At 33.9% G+C, this 8,707-nt stretch overlaps 1 protein-coding gene across 2 annotated transcripts in view; it reads right to left on the reverse strand.

Moving 5' to 3' along the window:
- HBS1L (HBS1 like translational GTPase) overlaps positions 1 to 8,707 on the reverse strand; it is a 125,804-nt gene that overhangs the window by 53,529 nt on the left and 63,568 nt on the right. The window lies entirely within an intron of this gene.

The raw sequence follows: 8,707 nt of genomic DNA on the forward strand, positions 1-8,707 counted from the left end.
ATCAAGGTTGTTCATCTCATAATGTTGGTGATGTGTGCATTGTTCTCTTAGTTCTGCTCCCTTCATTTAGCATCAGATCCTGTAAGTCATTCCATGCATCTCTAGAGTCCAACCACTTATGGTTTCTTATTTACAGAACAATAATATTCTATAGCATTCATGTACTGTAACTTGTTTAGTCATTCCTCAATTGATGGGCATTGTCCTTCATTCTCAAAGAAGATCAGGGCATCAGGGAGGTGATGCTATTCAAAAGGAATTTAATTTTGGGGGGGGGCGCAATGCTCCGTCACCAGTCTCACCAGTCTCACTTTCTCCTCTGGAGTCATCTGGATCCAGTAGTCAGATAGGAATTAGGTGGACTGGAGATGGCCCTGGGTGGGAACTAATCAGGGTTAAGTGACTTGCCCAAGGCCATACAATTTGTACCTATCAAGTGTCTGAGGCCAGACTTGAACTCAGGTTCTCTGGACTCCAGAAGGTACTCTATCCACTATACCACCTAACTGACCCACTTCTAGTTAAGCACTAAGATTATTATCCTAAATAACTACTGTGACTTTTTTTAACTTTTGCATTATTTAACACTACATATGGCATAACTATTCTTTCAATCAGAATGATAAATATATACTTGCTTTTATTTTGTACAGTCCCTCAGTATTGGGTGCATAATGGATACTCAATTCTTATATCTTGATTAAGGTAGCTATATATTCCCCAATCAGGCTTTTAAATAATAATAATAATAATAATAACAATAAGAATAGCTAACATTTGCATAGTGCTTTAAGGTTAACAATGTACTTTATATTCATCATCTTACTTGAGTCCAACAACACTCCTGGGAAACTAAGTACCTACTATGTGCCAGTATACCTCACAACAAATACAGAGATTAAAAACAAAACAAAGGAACAATAACAATTAAAGAAAGTAATTGAGGCATACTCAAAATTACTACTACTACACTACTACTACTACTATCACCAGTAAAAGGGGGGAGTAGCTTCAAGTGACAACAGTTATTTCTGTCAGAATAACACAACTATGCCTTAATAGATTCTATGCTAACATGCTGTCTTATACTTTTAATTTCTAATTCTTTGTCAATACAAAAAAGCTATAACTGTTGTCACTTGAAGCTACTCCCCCCAAAGTATAAATCTGCAACATATTTCAAGTAGAGAATCAAACCATGCAATGAACTTTTTGATTCTTTTCCCCTTAAATTTTCACTATCCTCCTTTTCAAGGGTCTGAGATATCCCTTTTACTAGAAAATATTAATACCTCTTCCAGTGACCCAGTATCTTCCTAATGAATTTTGTTCTTCTCACATGCAAAGTTCTCTTTTTGGTCCTTTTCCCTTCTGCTTTAAGCACAACAGATCAATCAGTCAGCAAGAATGTAATAAATACTTATGAACAAGGCACTTAAGTGATAGGAAAACAAACTCAGGCAGACAGTCCCTTCCTTCAAAAAGTTTACATTACAATTGGAGAGATTCCACACATAAAGGAGTTGAAACACCTGGGAGAGGGGATGAGAAAGTCCCAAGTAGATGAGTCAGCAGTGTCTTTGCAGAAGAAAAACATGACTGGCCTAAGTCAACCTCCTTAAATTAGAGGCTCTAGGAAGAATCAAACAATTCAAAGAGGAGGTTTCAAGAGTAAAAGGAACTTCTAAGCAGTCCTGGAGTGGGTTGAGTTTCTAAGTCAATGAAGTTTCTGTGGCATAAGACACAAAACTAATAGCTGATGAATCAACCTTGCAGTCTAGAGATACACCTTGACTCCCATTATTTTCTTGTGATTCCAACTCAAATGCTCTCTATTCACTCTTTATTTTCTATCCATTAATTCTCTTAGCTCTTCAGGAATCATGCTGCTTAAGGAGGCAACATAGAACAAGCACTGAGCCAGGCTATGTGAATTGGAGTCCAAGTTTCTACAATTAATTAGTTAACAAGTCAATTTCAATTTTCCATTTAAAAATTAAGTTGGATTTAAAGGCCCATAAATAAAATAAAATAGACCGATAACCAATGAATAGGTAAGCCAATAAATCAATAGGTAATTTCAGGGCTTGTTAAAAAAAGTACTATCAACATGATTTTCTTGCCAGACCTCTCATATATGCAGCACCACTAACAAACCCTAACACTAACAAACAGGTCAAGCTGCCTGACTTAGTTGCTATTTTAAGAAGTGGAAGACAACAAAAGTAATATATGCTAAAACACAAAAGTTACTGGTACCAATAATTAAATTGTGTGTGTGTGTGTGTGTGTGTGTGTGTGTGTGTGTGTGTGTGTGTATGCATATATATCATTTACTCTTAGGCAATTTTTTTAGGGGTAGGGATGAGGTTTTATCTAAATTACTTTTCTCCCTAGCACCTCACAAGAAAATAACAACTTAACAAACAGAATGGAGGAGATGCCTATCAATTGGGAAAAGGCTGAACAAATTGTGGATATGATTGTGATGGTATACTATTGAGTTATAAAAAATTTCAGGTAGTATGAGCTCAAAAAAACCTGAAAAGACTTACATGAACTGACACAAAGTAAAGTGAGCAGAGCTAGGAGAACAAACGATACTAACAGCAATACTGAAAGATGACCAATTGTAAATGACAGCTATTCTCAAGAATACAATGATCCAAGACGATTCCCAAGGACTTATGATGAAAAATGCTATCCACCTCCAGAGAAAGAATTAATGGAGTCTAATGCACACTGAAGCATACTTTTTAAAACTTTTCCTTATTGGTTTGTTTTTGGTGTGTGTTTTTTTCCACCATAGATGAATATGTAAGTATTTTACATGACTGTGTACTGAATGATAGGGTAGGATACATAGGAAATGAATGTTAAAAATTGGTTTTAAATTACACCCAAAGGGCAACAAAAATATGCATACCCTTTATCCAGCAATGCTGCTACTGGGTCTATACTCTGAAGAGGTTATAAAAATGGGTAAAAACATCACTTGTACAAAAATATTCATAGCAGCCCTATTTGAGGTGGCAAAGAACTGGAAATGAAGTGAATGTCCTTCAATTGGGGAATAGTTTAACAAACTGTGGTATATGTATGTCACGGAACACTATTGTTCTATTAGAAACCAGGAGGGATGGGAATTCAGGGAAGCCTGGAAGGATCTGCATGAACTAATGCTGAGTGAGATGACCAGAACCAGAAGAACACTGTACACCATAACTGCTGTTACATGGGGGTGATGATCAACCTTAATGGAATTGCTCATTCCATCAGTGAAACAATCAGGCACAATTTTGGGCTATCTGCGATGGAGAATACCATCTGTATTCAGAGAAAGAATTGTGGCGTTTAAACAAAGACCAAAGACTATTACCTTTAATTTAAAAAAAAAAACAAACATCTTATTATGTAATTTTGCTATCACTTATACTTTATTTTTCTTCTTTAAGGATATGATTTCTCTCCCATCACATTCAACTTAAATCAGTTTATACCATGGAAACAATGTAAAGACTGCCTTCTGGGAGGGGGGGAAGCAAGATTAGGAGAAAAATTGTAAAATTCAAAATAAATAAAATCTTTTCTTAAAAAAATTGGTTTTACGTGTAATTAAGAAAAATAAAATAAACATATGCATATATCCACGTATGTATGTGTGTATATTATGTATATATCTATATATGTGGTAAAGAGTACAAGTTAAATCTCCTTATGCTATTCTACAGTTATTTGAAAACATTTATCAATTTCCCTCCAGGTCTTCTCTTGGAAAGAGAAATGCTTAAGTGACTTGATATGTTTAAGTAACCTGGTCCAAATGAACAGCATAACAAAGCATTGACAGGTTTGTTAAGACACTGTCAATGACCTCTTAAAGGTTCAAAAGGTAAGGCATGATTAGAGCAGTTTTGAAAAAAGACCTTAAGAGTTTTAGTGGACTCGATGTAAGGCTTAAAAGACATCTAAGTCTGCAAATTTCATTTTTCATTAAAGTTTATACATTTGCAGATTGAGGTCTACAGTGTGCCTCTAATACATAACAAATTTCCTTGAACATAGAAGGCATTTTGTAAATGCTTGTTGAAGTGAATTAATGCTAAAAAAAGATGATTTTTAGTAAAATATTTAACAACATTTCTTATAGTACTTTTTGAAGAAGCTAGAGCATTGCAGTCTAGACAATACTAAAATTAATCAAATTTATAATTGGTTGATCAGACCCAAAAAATTGACATCAAGGATCTAATGTCAATTTGGAAGATTATCAGAAGAATATCCCAATAATCTACATTTAGTTCAGTACTGCTAACTACTTCAATTAAATTACTTTCTTTATCAAATTGATGGATGACACCAAACTGGATGACACATAAGTAAACAAAAATTTTCTTGAAAAGTTAGAATGCAAATTAAATATTATGAAATTTAATAACAAATCTTACAATTGAGTTGAAACAATCAACTTTACAAGTTGATGGGAAGAATAGCAGGAGTATAGGTCTACTAAAAAAGATCTCATGGGGTGTTACTACACTAAAGCTCAATTGTATAATATGACAGTTGAGAAAACAAATTAATTTTTGACTATCTAAAAAGATACATGGAATACAGAATTGTGGAGGTAAAAGTCCCATTATACTGCTTAAAAAACTAGAAAAATACCTGAAAAAAATACTATGTTCAGTTCTGGGAACCAGATTTTATGAAGGAAAATCATGAATTGGAAATAGCCTAGAGAAGGACAACAATGACATGCTTTAAGGATTCAAGTCCATGTCATATGAAGACTAATCAAAGTAAAAGAAAATGCTAGGCCAGGAGTAGATGATTTAAAAGGGCCATGAGAGTAGTATTAAAGTATTCGAATGGCTGCCATATTGAAAAGGACTTACTCTGTTTGGTCCCAGAAAGTAGAAAGTAGTACTGGTTAGAATTCAACTTGATAGAAAAAATATTTACCAAATATCTAGTGTCAAGTATTGAAATTATACAGAAGTTTGATTTAAAAACAAAAATAACTCCATTCTTACAAGCAGAGAGCTATCCAGAAATGGAATAAACTACCTTTACATTTGTAAATACTATAACAACTGTTGCTGTAAATATGCTATATATATTTCTTAATTTGAGCAATATTTACAAAAAAAGACCTAAAGAATAATTCCAAAAAACTTCACTTAACTTAAATCTATAGATACATTTTTCAAATTGTTTTCAGTAAGCTAAAAACTTGTCACAGTATCAGACAATTTTAAAAGTAGTAAACAATTAGGAGAGAAGTACAATAAGTTCAATTCATCAAACAATAATCACTTGCTCAAAATAATTCCTCAAGGCAAAATAATCTTTTGCGTTATTTTTAAAAGTCATTTCCTAAATAGAAACCAGAGGTAGGGGTTTTCCAGGTAAGTACAACTTCTTGCCATTGACTATTACCTTTTCTGTAAGTTTCAATCTGTCTGTACAGATATGAAGAAAAAGTAAAGGTTTTAGAAGTTTTCAGAGAATTTGAGAGTTAAGTTTAAAGGGAAAGCTCCCTCTCACCATGAAAAGGGTTTATTTTATCTACCTAAAAACTTTTAAATTCCTGTTAAAGGAGTCAGATTCAGAAAATGTACCTGTCAGAAGCTACTGAGAACAAACCCCTTTCTTCTATAATTGGTCTGCATTAGCTGAAATTTTCAGTACCTCTGCTTTGTTTGCCTTTTAAAAGTTTAAAAAAGTATAGTACTTATCAAAAGCCCACCAGTCAATAAACATTGAAAAATCTATGTGCCAGACACTTTGATAAGTGCTAAGAATACACAGGCTGGCTCTTAAGAAGCTCACTCAACATTTAATGGGGAAGTCCATGTGAAACCAAACATGTACAGAAAAGCTACACACAATATAGATGGAAAATAATTGACAGACTAAAAACTCCAGAGCAGGTAGAATTTTAGATAGGCCATGAAAGAAGATCCAGAATCCAGGAGGCAGAGTGGGGAGAGGTAACAAAAATGCCCATTCACGAGTTGAAAGTAGGTTGGGGGTGGGGGGAGTAGAAGACTGGGATGGAAGGTTACAAATAATGAAGGGCTTGGAATCCCTAACATATTATACTTAATCCTGGGAGTGATAGGAAGTCACTAGTGTTATTTGAATAACTTTGACCAACACTTTAGAAAAATTACTTTGGTGACTGAGTGGGAAGATGGACAAGAATAGAAAGACTTGTGACAGGCATATCAACAAGCAGACTGTAATTGTGAGAGGAGAGGAGGTGCATCAAGCAGGACATATCTCTTCAGTCTCTTCCATGTAACAATCCCTCAAATATTTGAAGACTGCACTGAAGAAAGTTACCATGTTTTCCTTAAGCCTTTTCTTATTTCCTTCAACCAATTCATCTATGGGAATAATTTAAGGCCTTTCATCACTCAATTTACAGAAATTCAGGCTAGATAAGCAATCTGCATAAGGACACAAAACTAAATAGTTACAAAGATTGGACTCATAGTCAAGTCTATTGCTTCCTAAAGCTCTACACAAAGCATTACCATGTTTCTCTCCCCTTTGTACATGCTTTTAGCTTTTCCCACTGATAAAGAGTATTTCAATCCTAAGGGATTGAAATATATAAATATAGTATGTCAGTGGGATCACATTAACTATATTAATGCTATATAGTTCAAAGAATCATGAACATAGAACTCATTTGACAGATAAGAAAACTGCCTAGAGAGGTTTAACCACCTGCTCATAATGGCAGTTTATTTTCAGATGTCCTCTGGGAAACCAGTGTTCTTTATTTATAATAGATGTTGAAATATTTACCTAAGTACATATTTGCATATATAGACACTGTATGTATCTATATACTCACAAGCAAAAACTTTCTTATATACATACAAATTGCATACAAATACATGAACATACATAAATATATATAATATATACACAAATTATCTGTAGTATCTGAGAGCTTATGTGATACAACACATAAAATTCTTTTAAATTAAAAAAAAATTAATGGGGGCAGCTAGGTGGCACAGTGGATAGAGCATCGGCCCTGGACTCAGGAGGACCTGTGTTCAAATCCAGCCTCAGAAACTTAATGACCTAGCTATGTAATCCTGGGAAAGTCACTTAACCCCCAGTGCCTTGCAAAAACTTAAAAAAAAATTTAATGGACCCATGTTATTATTCAAACTTCAATATTAAATGGGATCAAAATAACACTAGCTATGTCACAACAAAATATATCAAAGATGTGCTACTTTTGTTACTATAAAAAACAATCAAAAAAACTTCCTCTCAAACATCCTAAAAAATCAGGACTTTACAATTTTGTAAATGAGTAGTACAAATAAAATATAAACCAATATGTAAAAGGGAGAATGGCAGCAAGTACTTTAAAAAACCTTTCCTGATTCAAGATAATATTCAGGGTAAATCAGTATTTATGTCCAAGATTATATATAATTTTCAATACATAAAAAAAAATCTAAGAACTAAAATCAGAAAAGAACGTTCTATGATAAAATGCTAATGATTTGCACCAATATTTTCTTATTTCATCTATTTTGGCTAAAACTACAAAGTGTGGGAAGGTAGAGTAATATAAAGTGAATCAAAGTAGGAGGTAATGAAAGCCTAAATTTAAGTGATAGCTAATGGCATTATGAGAAGGGGATGGATACAAGATATGCTGTGGACATAAAAGAATGACACAATTTGGCAAATGATTGGATAGGAGAGACAGGAAGAATAGGAGGTAAGAGTAGGCCAAGATTGCAAACCTAGAAGTCTGGAAAAATGGCAGTGTTCTTGCCAAAAGGAAGTTCAACAAAGGCTGCATTTGAAGGAAAATACAAGTTCTATTGGAGGAAAATACAAATTTAAGATATCTATAGGACATATAGCCAATAGGTAATTTTGATGTGGTACTGGATCTCAGAAGAGACTTGGCATGAAAAAATATATGAAATTCTCCAATTAGAGATGATCGTTAAGCCTAAGGGAGGCCAGGATCTCATCAAATAAGAGTATAAAAAGATAATACCCAGGAAAACCTGCAGTTAGAGGGCATTACATAGGAGATGAACAAGCAAAACAGATTAAGAATTAGTGATCCAACAGACAGAAGAAAAACCCAGTAGTATCACAAAAAGCAGAGAAAAAAAGTATTATTCAGGAACAAAGTGAAATGCAACTGATGGATGGAGAAAAATAAAGTCTTGGGGGTGAGGGACAGGGAAAAACTATTGGGAATGGCAATTAAGAGAGTCTAGAAGGAGAAAACATCACATGATTTGGGCTCTTAAGAAAGGTCAAAATTCTAAGAGGTTAAATAAAGTAAAAAAGAAGTGTATTCCTTTTATGGGTGATTGCTTGTGTTCAAAATTACAGTGGCAAGAGATAATAAGGATCTGAATTAGGATGATAATAGCCATGGATTAAGAGAAAGATTATGAGAGATGTTATAGATATAGAATTAACAAGACATAGAAACTGATTTTTTTCATAGAGAATGAGGAATAAAGTCACAGTTGTTTTGGGTGACTGACTATAAGGAAGACAGTGACTTCATAGGAAAGAGGAAATTTCAAGGAGAGTCAGGTTTAGCTAAGAATAAACAAGAAGCTTCATTTTAGACATGCTTAGTTTGAGATGCTGGTGGAACACTCAGAGATGTCCAGAGGCAGTTGGTAATGTGGAA

The sequence above is a fragment of the Macrotis lagotis genome, chromosome 5 (genome assembly GCF_037893015.1).
Source record: "Macrotis lagotis isolate mMagLag1 chromosome 5, bilby.v1.9.chrom.fasta, whole genome shotgun sequence".
NCBI lineage: Eukaryota > Metazoa > Chordata > Mammalia > Peramelemorphia > Peramelidae > Macrotis > Macrotis lagotis.